The sequence below is a fragment of the Hypanus sabinus genome, chromosome 18 (assembly GCF_030144855.1).
Source record: "Hypanus sabinus isolate sHypSab1 chromosome 18, sHypSab1.hap1, whole genome shotgun sequence".
In the NCBI taxonomy this organism is placed as follows: domain Eukaryota; kingdom Metazoa; phylum Chordata; class Chondrichthyes; order Myliobatiformes; family Dasyatidae; genus Hypanus; species Hypanus sabinus.
The window spans coordinates 68,455,356-68,462,175 of record NC_082723.1 but is presented as its reverse complement, the minus strand read 5'-3'; positions in this window follow the sequence as shown (position 1 = coordinate 68,462,175).

The window sequence follows — 6,820 nt, the reverse complement described above, 5'->3', positions numbered from 1 at the left end:
TAGGTGGAGGAACTCAGCAGATCGAGCAGCATCTATGGAGAGAAATAAAAAGTTGAAGCTTCTGGTGAGGACCTTTTGTCAGGTCTGGAAAGGAAGGGGGAAAATGCCACAGTAAGAATATGGTGGGAGGGGAAAGAGTACAATCTGGAAGACCTCAAGACGCATGAGCAGAATTAGGCCATTTGGCCCATCGAATCTGCTCTGCCATTTCGTCATGGCTGATCCAATTTCCCTCTCAGCCCCAATCTCCAGCCTTCTCCACATATCACTTCATGCTCTGACCAATCAAGAATCTATCAACCTCTGCCTTAAATATACACAAAGACTTGGCCTCTACACCACCATACTATGGCTAAAGAAATTCGTCCTCATCTCTAATCTAAAAGGACACTCCTCTATTCTGAAGCTGGTCTAAGACTTGGGAATCATAGGTAACATCCCCTCCACATCCACTCAATCGAGGCCTTTCACATTCAGTAGGTTTCAGTGAGGTCACCCCTCATTCTTCTGAATTCCAGTGAATACAGGCCCAGAGCCATCAAATGCTCTTCATATGAGAAGCTATTTAATCCTGGAATCATCTTCATGAATCCCCTTTCTCTCCAGTTTCAAAACATCATAGGTGACAGAAGAAACCAGTTAGCTGGAAGGTGGGTGAGTGGAGTAGAGGAGAAATATTAAGAAGCTGGGAGATGATAGGTGGAAGATGTAAAGGGCTGAAGAAGAAGGAACCTGATAGGAGAGGACAGTGGACCATGGGAGAAAGGAAAGAAGGAGGGGCACCAGGGGCAGGTGATAGGCAGATGAGAAGAGGTAAGAGGTCAAAGTGGGGATAGAAGAAGAGGGAAGGAGGAGGGGAACAAATTACCAGTAGCGGCAGATGACTGGACCTACCTAGCGAAGGTGTGGGCACAGACAGTTCAAAACAACAAAAGACAGTTCTTTATCTTGCTCCGGTGGTAGAACTTGACAGCAGTGAAGGTGAGGGTTACAGGCGAGATGAGGCTCCAGGAGGAAGGTGAAGTGAAGGGATACAGACAGGGGTTCACCTGAAGCTATTTATGAAGCCAGCCCAAACGAGAATCAGCTGCCTCAACAGAAACTGGGGAAACCCGGAAAACCTGGCATAAGGAGCATGGACCGGACCGTGAACCGGAATGCAGATTTCACGGACTGGACCATGACAGTTTCCCATTCCCTCTCCTCAGTCGTCAGAGGAACAGACAGGAGATTCTGTGGACATGAACGAAATACCCGGATGGTATGTTGCTTCCTAGGTGCCGGGATCAGGGGCATCTCAGATTGTGTCCACAGCATTTTGGAAAGGGAAGGAGAGCAGCCAGATGTCTTGGTACAGATTGGTATCAATGACATAGGAAGGAAAAGCAAAGGGGTATTACACAGAGTGACTGAGCAGATCCCAAGTGCAGGACACGGGCACAGAGATTGAGTTGGGGATGCGGGCACAGACGTGAACGTTGAACAGTAAACCGGAGGAATCTTGACGCAGAGCTCTGATATGGAGTCTTGACACGGAGACGGGGTTTTCATGGAATATCTTGAAACTGGAGCTGAACTTGGAACAAACGGTTCCAAGCAGTCAAGAAAGGAAGTTATCACGTGGGAATAGACCAACAAACTGGCAACCTGTGATCGAGTCACCATCGTATTTATTTCACAGTCTCTGATGAAAACCAGGTGTACTGTAATTGAGTAAACTAGCAGCAAATGGAGATCTAGTGACTGAAATTAGGTCATAATCAGGGAGAAAGAAGTGTTGAAGGGGAACGGCCAACCGGAACCATGACAAGAGGTCCTGAAGAGAGAACTTAGAGAGCTAGGCAGAAAGCTAAGAAGCAGGCCCTCCTGGGTTGTAATTTCTGGATTGCTGCCTAGGCACATGCCAGTAAGGGTAGAAACAAGATAATTTGGCAGATAAATGCATGGCTGAGAAGCTGGTGCTGGGGGCAGGGTTTCAAGTTCTTGGATCATTGAAATCTCTTCTGGGGGAGGTATGACCTGTACAAAAGTGTCAGGTTGCACCTGAACCTGAGGGGGGCCAATATTCTCGCAGGCAGGTTTGTTAGAGCTGTTGGGGAGGGTTTAAACTAATTTGTCAGGGAGGTGGGAACCAGAGTGAAGGAACTCAGGATGGGACAGAAGGTAAAAAACAAAGATAATGTGTGGTCAGACTTTCAAGAAGGGTAGGCAGATGATGGGACAAAATTGTAGCCAGCAGGGTGAGTGTCAGTGCATTAGGGTTGCAGAATCAAAAAGGGCAGCAAATACTGTACTCAAAGTGTTATATCTCAATGCATGGAGTAGAAGAGCTAAGGTGGACGATCTTGTTGCACTATTACAGATTGCTGGGTATGATGTTGTGGCCATCACTGAATCATGACAGCAAGATAGCTGTAGTTGGGAGCTGAATGTCCAAGGTTACACATTGTATCGGAGGGATAGGAAGGTAGGCAGAGGGGGCTCTGCTGCTAAAGAACAGCATCAAATCAATAGAAAGTTGTGACATCAGATTGAAAGATGTTGAGTCCTTGTGGGTTGAGTTAAGAAACTGCAGGGGTAAAAAGACCCTGATGGCAGTCATTGCAGGCCTCCCAACAGTAGCTGGGATTACAATAAGAAATAGAAACGGTGTGTCAAAAGGACAATGTTATTATAGTCATGGGAGCTTTTAACATGCAGTTCAATTGGGAAAATCAGATTGGTAATGGAGCTCAATAAAGTGAGTTTATTGAATGACTGGCTTTTTAGAGCAGTTTGTCGTTGAGCCTGCTAGGGGACCAGCTATACTGAACTGGGTGCTATGTAATGAACTGAGGTGGCTGGGGAGCTTAAGGTAAAAGAACCCTTAGCAGGCAGTGATCACAACATGATTGAGTTCAACTTGATATTTGATAGGGAGAAAATAAAGTCTGACGGAGCGGTATTTCAGTGGAGTAAGGGAAATCACAGTGGTATGAGAGAGGAGTTGGCCAAAGTAAATTGGAAGGAGATGCTGGCAGGGATGACAGCAGAGCAGCAATGGCTCGAGTTTCTGGGAAAAGTGAGGAAGGTGCAGGATAGATATATTCCAAAAACAAAAAAATACTCAAATGGCATAATAACTGTGGCTGACAAGGAAAATCAGAGGTAATGTAAAAGCAAAGGAGAGGGAAAACAACAAAGATTGAGGATTGGGAAAATCCAGGAATTGGAGGTGCAGAGGGACTTAGGAGTCCTTGTGCGGAGCACCCTGAAGGTTAACTTGCAAGCACAGATGATGGTGAGGATGGACAATGTTCATTTCAAAAGGTCTAGGATACCAGAGCAGGGATGTGATGCTAAGGTTTTATAAGGCACAGGTGAGCCCTCACCTTGAGTATTGTGAACAGTTTTGGGCTTCTTATCTAAGAAAAGATGTGCTGGCACTGCAGTGGTTTCTAAGATGGTTCACAAGGATGCTTCCGGGAATGAGAGGGTTATCATACAAGGAACGTTTGACGGCTCTGGGTCTGTATTTGATTTTCTCATTGGAACTTAGAGGGATGAGGGAGGGTTCTCATTGAAACCTTTTGAGTGCTGAAAGGCCTAGACAGAGTACATGTGGAAAGGATGTTTCCCATGGTGGGGGAGTCTAGGACAAAAGGGCACAGCCTCAGGATAGAGGGGAGTCCACTTAAAACAGAGATGCAGAGAAATTTCATTAGCCAGAGGATGGTGTATTTGTGGAGGCAATCATTCTCTGCCTTAAGTACACCCAGTAACTTGGTCTCCACACCACTCTCTGGCTAAAGAAATTCCTCTCATCTCCTTTCGAAAAGGACACCCTTTATATATTCCAGTCTTCTCGAAAGGAATGCTAACATCACAAATAGTAAGTTGTAGGCATGTTTTGTTGGCACTGGAAACTTGGCGACACTCGTGGGCTGCCCTCAGCATACTCCTCACTGATTTGATCTGACGTAAACAGTGCTTTGCACTGTATGGTTCAATGTACTGTACATCTCCCTAACTATTCCCAGTTCTGCAGAAACACAAATCATGTTTCTCTCACCACAGATACTGTTTGACCTGCAGGGTGTTTCCTGCAGCCTTTGTTCTTGTTGCACCTCGAGGCCTAAACTTTGTAAAGGTACAAACTCTGATTAAATATAACTTTGTTTCATGGAGTTTGGCAAAGATGTTAAGATTCACAACTGAAAGAAATATGTCAAGCTACTTTCTGTGTATGGAGCTAATGAGTTTTTCACACGCACAATTCCCAAGACACAATACCAGATGGAGAAAGCAGATTTGCTTCAATGGAGGTTCAGAGTTTCCAAAATAATTGTTGTTGTTTCACCTCGGGAAAAAAAAAGGAAGAATTTGGGAAATAAAATTTGCAAATCTTTGTCACAAAGAGAGAGATTTCTGGGAGAAGAAAGTTATTGCATACTGAGAAAACAGGGAGAGTGTGAGGACCCAAATTCACACTCACCAAAACAGGGAGCACATTGGAAAGGAAATCAAGATGCAAGCTTGTTTAGCACTATCTTCAGTTTACAAGTGTAAGGCAAAGTATTAGGACTTTATTCCTCAGAACATAGATGATTGATTGAGAGGATATTTGATAGAAGTTTACAAAATTATGAGGGGTATAGATAGGGTAAATGCAAGCAGATTTTTTCCACTGAGTTTGGGTGGGACAACAACCGTCATGGGTTAAGGGTGAAAGGTGAAAAGTTGAAGGGGAGCATGAGGGGAAACTTCTTCACTCAGAGGGTGGTGAGAGTGTGGAACGAGCTGCCAGCACAAGTGGTGCATGCGGAGATGATTTCAACGTTTAAGAGAGGTGGATGGTAGGGGTATGGAGGGCTATGGTCCCAGTGCAGGTCAATGGGATTAGGCAGTTTAAATGATTTCAGCGTGGACTAGATGGGCCAAATGGCCAGTTTCTGTGCTGTATTTTTCTATGACTCTATGACTCCATGAGAACAAAGTAATTGTTATTCCGGATCTGATGAAGTGCAAAAAAAATCCCACAAAGGATAAAGAACACCACAATATAAAAATACAATAAATATCAATACATAATACAAATACAAATATAAATACTATACATTGATCAATTATAAAGTGACGACAGGCCCAGGAGTGTCTGTACATAAGGTGACTCTGACAGGAAACGATAAAGTAGTGGTGGTTGTGGGTGTGGAGGGGTGGGTTGGTGGGTGGAGGTGTTGATCAGCCTCACTGCTTGGGGAAAGTAACTGTTTTTGAGTCTGGTGTGGATGCTACGCAGCCTCCTCCCTGATGGGAGTGGGACAAACTGTCCAGGAGCAGGGTGGGTGGGATCCTTCACGATGTTACTGGTCCTACATCAGAAAGTTGCTGGGTGAAGAGGTTTGCCCTGGGGTTGGGGGGTGAGAGGTCTCAGCTCAGGCAAAGGGATTCAGGGATTGTGACCAGAACTGTATTAGAACATAGAATGTCAAACACAGATCACAGAATATGGACATGGAACAGTATAGGACAGTTCAGGCCCTTTGGCCCATGATATTGTGCCAGCCTTTTAACTTCTCTAAGATCAATCTAACCCTTCTTCTTCCATAGTCCTCCAAGTTTCTATCATCCATGTACCCATCTAAGAGTTTCTTAAATGTCCCTAATCTATCTGCTTCTACCACCACACCTGGCAGCACATTCCACATACCAACATGAGAAAATCTGCAGATACTGTTAATCTAGAGCAACACACACACACACACACACACACACACAACGCTAGAGGAACTCAGCAGGTCAGGCAGCATCAATGGAAAAGAGATGATATTTCGGACCAAGACTATCCATCAGGACGGGAAAAAAAAGACGAGGAGTCAGAGAAAGAGGGTGGGGGGGAGTAGAGGAAGAAATACAAGGTGGCAGGTGATAGGTGAAACCGGAAGATGGGGAGGAGGTGAAGTAAAGAGCTGGGAAGCTGATGGGCGAAAGAGGTAAGGTGCTGGAGAAAGGGGAATCTGATAGAAGAGGACAAAAGACCATGGTAGAAAGGAAAGGGGAGGAGCACCAAAGGGAGGCTGTTGGTTAGGTAACACATTATATTCCACGTGGGTAGCCTCCAACCTGATGACATCATCATCAATTTCCTTAACTTCCAGTAATTGCAACCCCCCCCCCCCTTCACCATTCCCACCTCCCTCTCACCATATCTCCTTGCCTACCCATCACCTCCCTCTGGTGCTCTGGGTTTGAATTCGTGGGACATTTGCAGCAGTATTGGAGAAGGATTGATGGACTACATCTGGACCATGCCTTAACCAGGGTCCTGGCTGCAGATAGAGTTTACAACTAAGTAGCAGAGGGGATGGGTTCAACAACTTGGAAAAGTTTGGATAAAGTAAAAGAGAAGGAGAGTGCAGGAGAGGTTACTGAAGTCTCCAGAATAAAGAATAAATTAAAAAGTTTTGAAAGGGAGTGGAACAGTGATTAACATAACAATAATTACCCGGATTAGAGAGCATGTTTTATGAGAAAAGGTTCAGCAAGCCAGGCTTTTCTCTTTGGAGTGACAGAGGATGAGGGGTGACTTGATAGAAGTGTAAATGAGGCATAGATAGAGTAGAACAGCCCCATACTTTTTCCCAAAAGCAGAGGCTAATAAGAGATGGCATAACTATAGTGTTTGGAAGAAAGTATAAGACCATATGACCATAAGATATAGGAGCAGAAGTAGGCCATTTGGCCTATCGTGTCTGCTCCACCATTCAATCATGGGCTTATCCAATTTTTCCAGTAATCCCCAATCCCCTGCCTTTCGCCCATACCCTTTGATGCTCTGGCT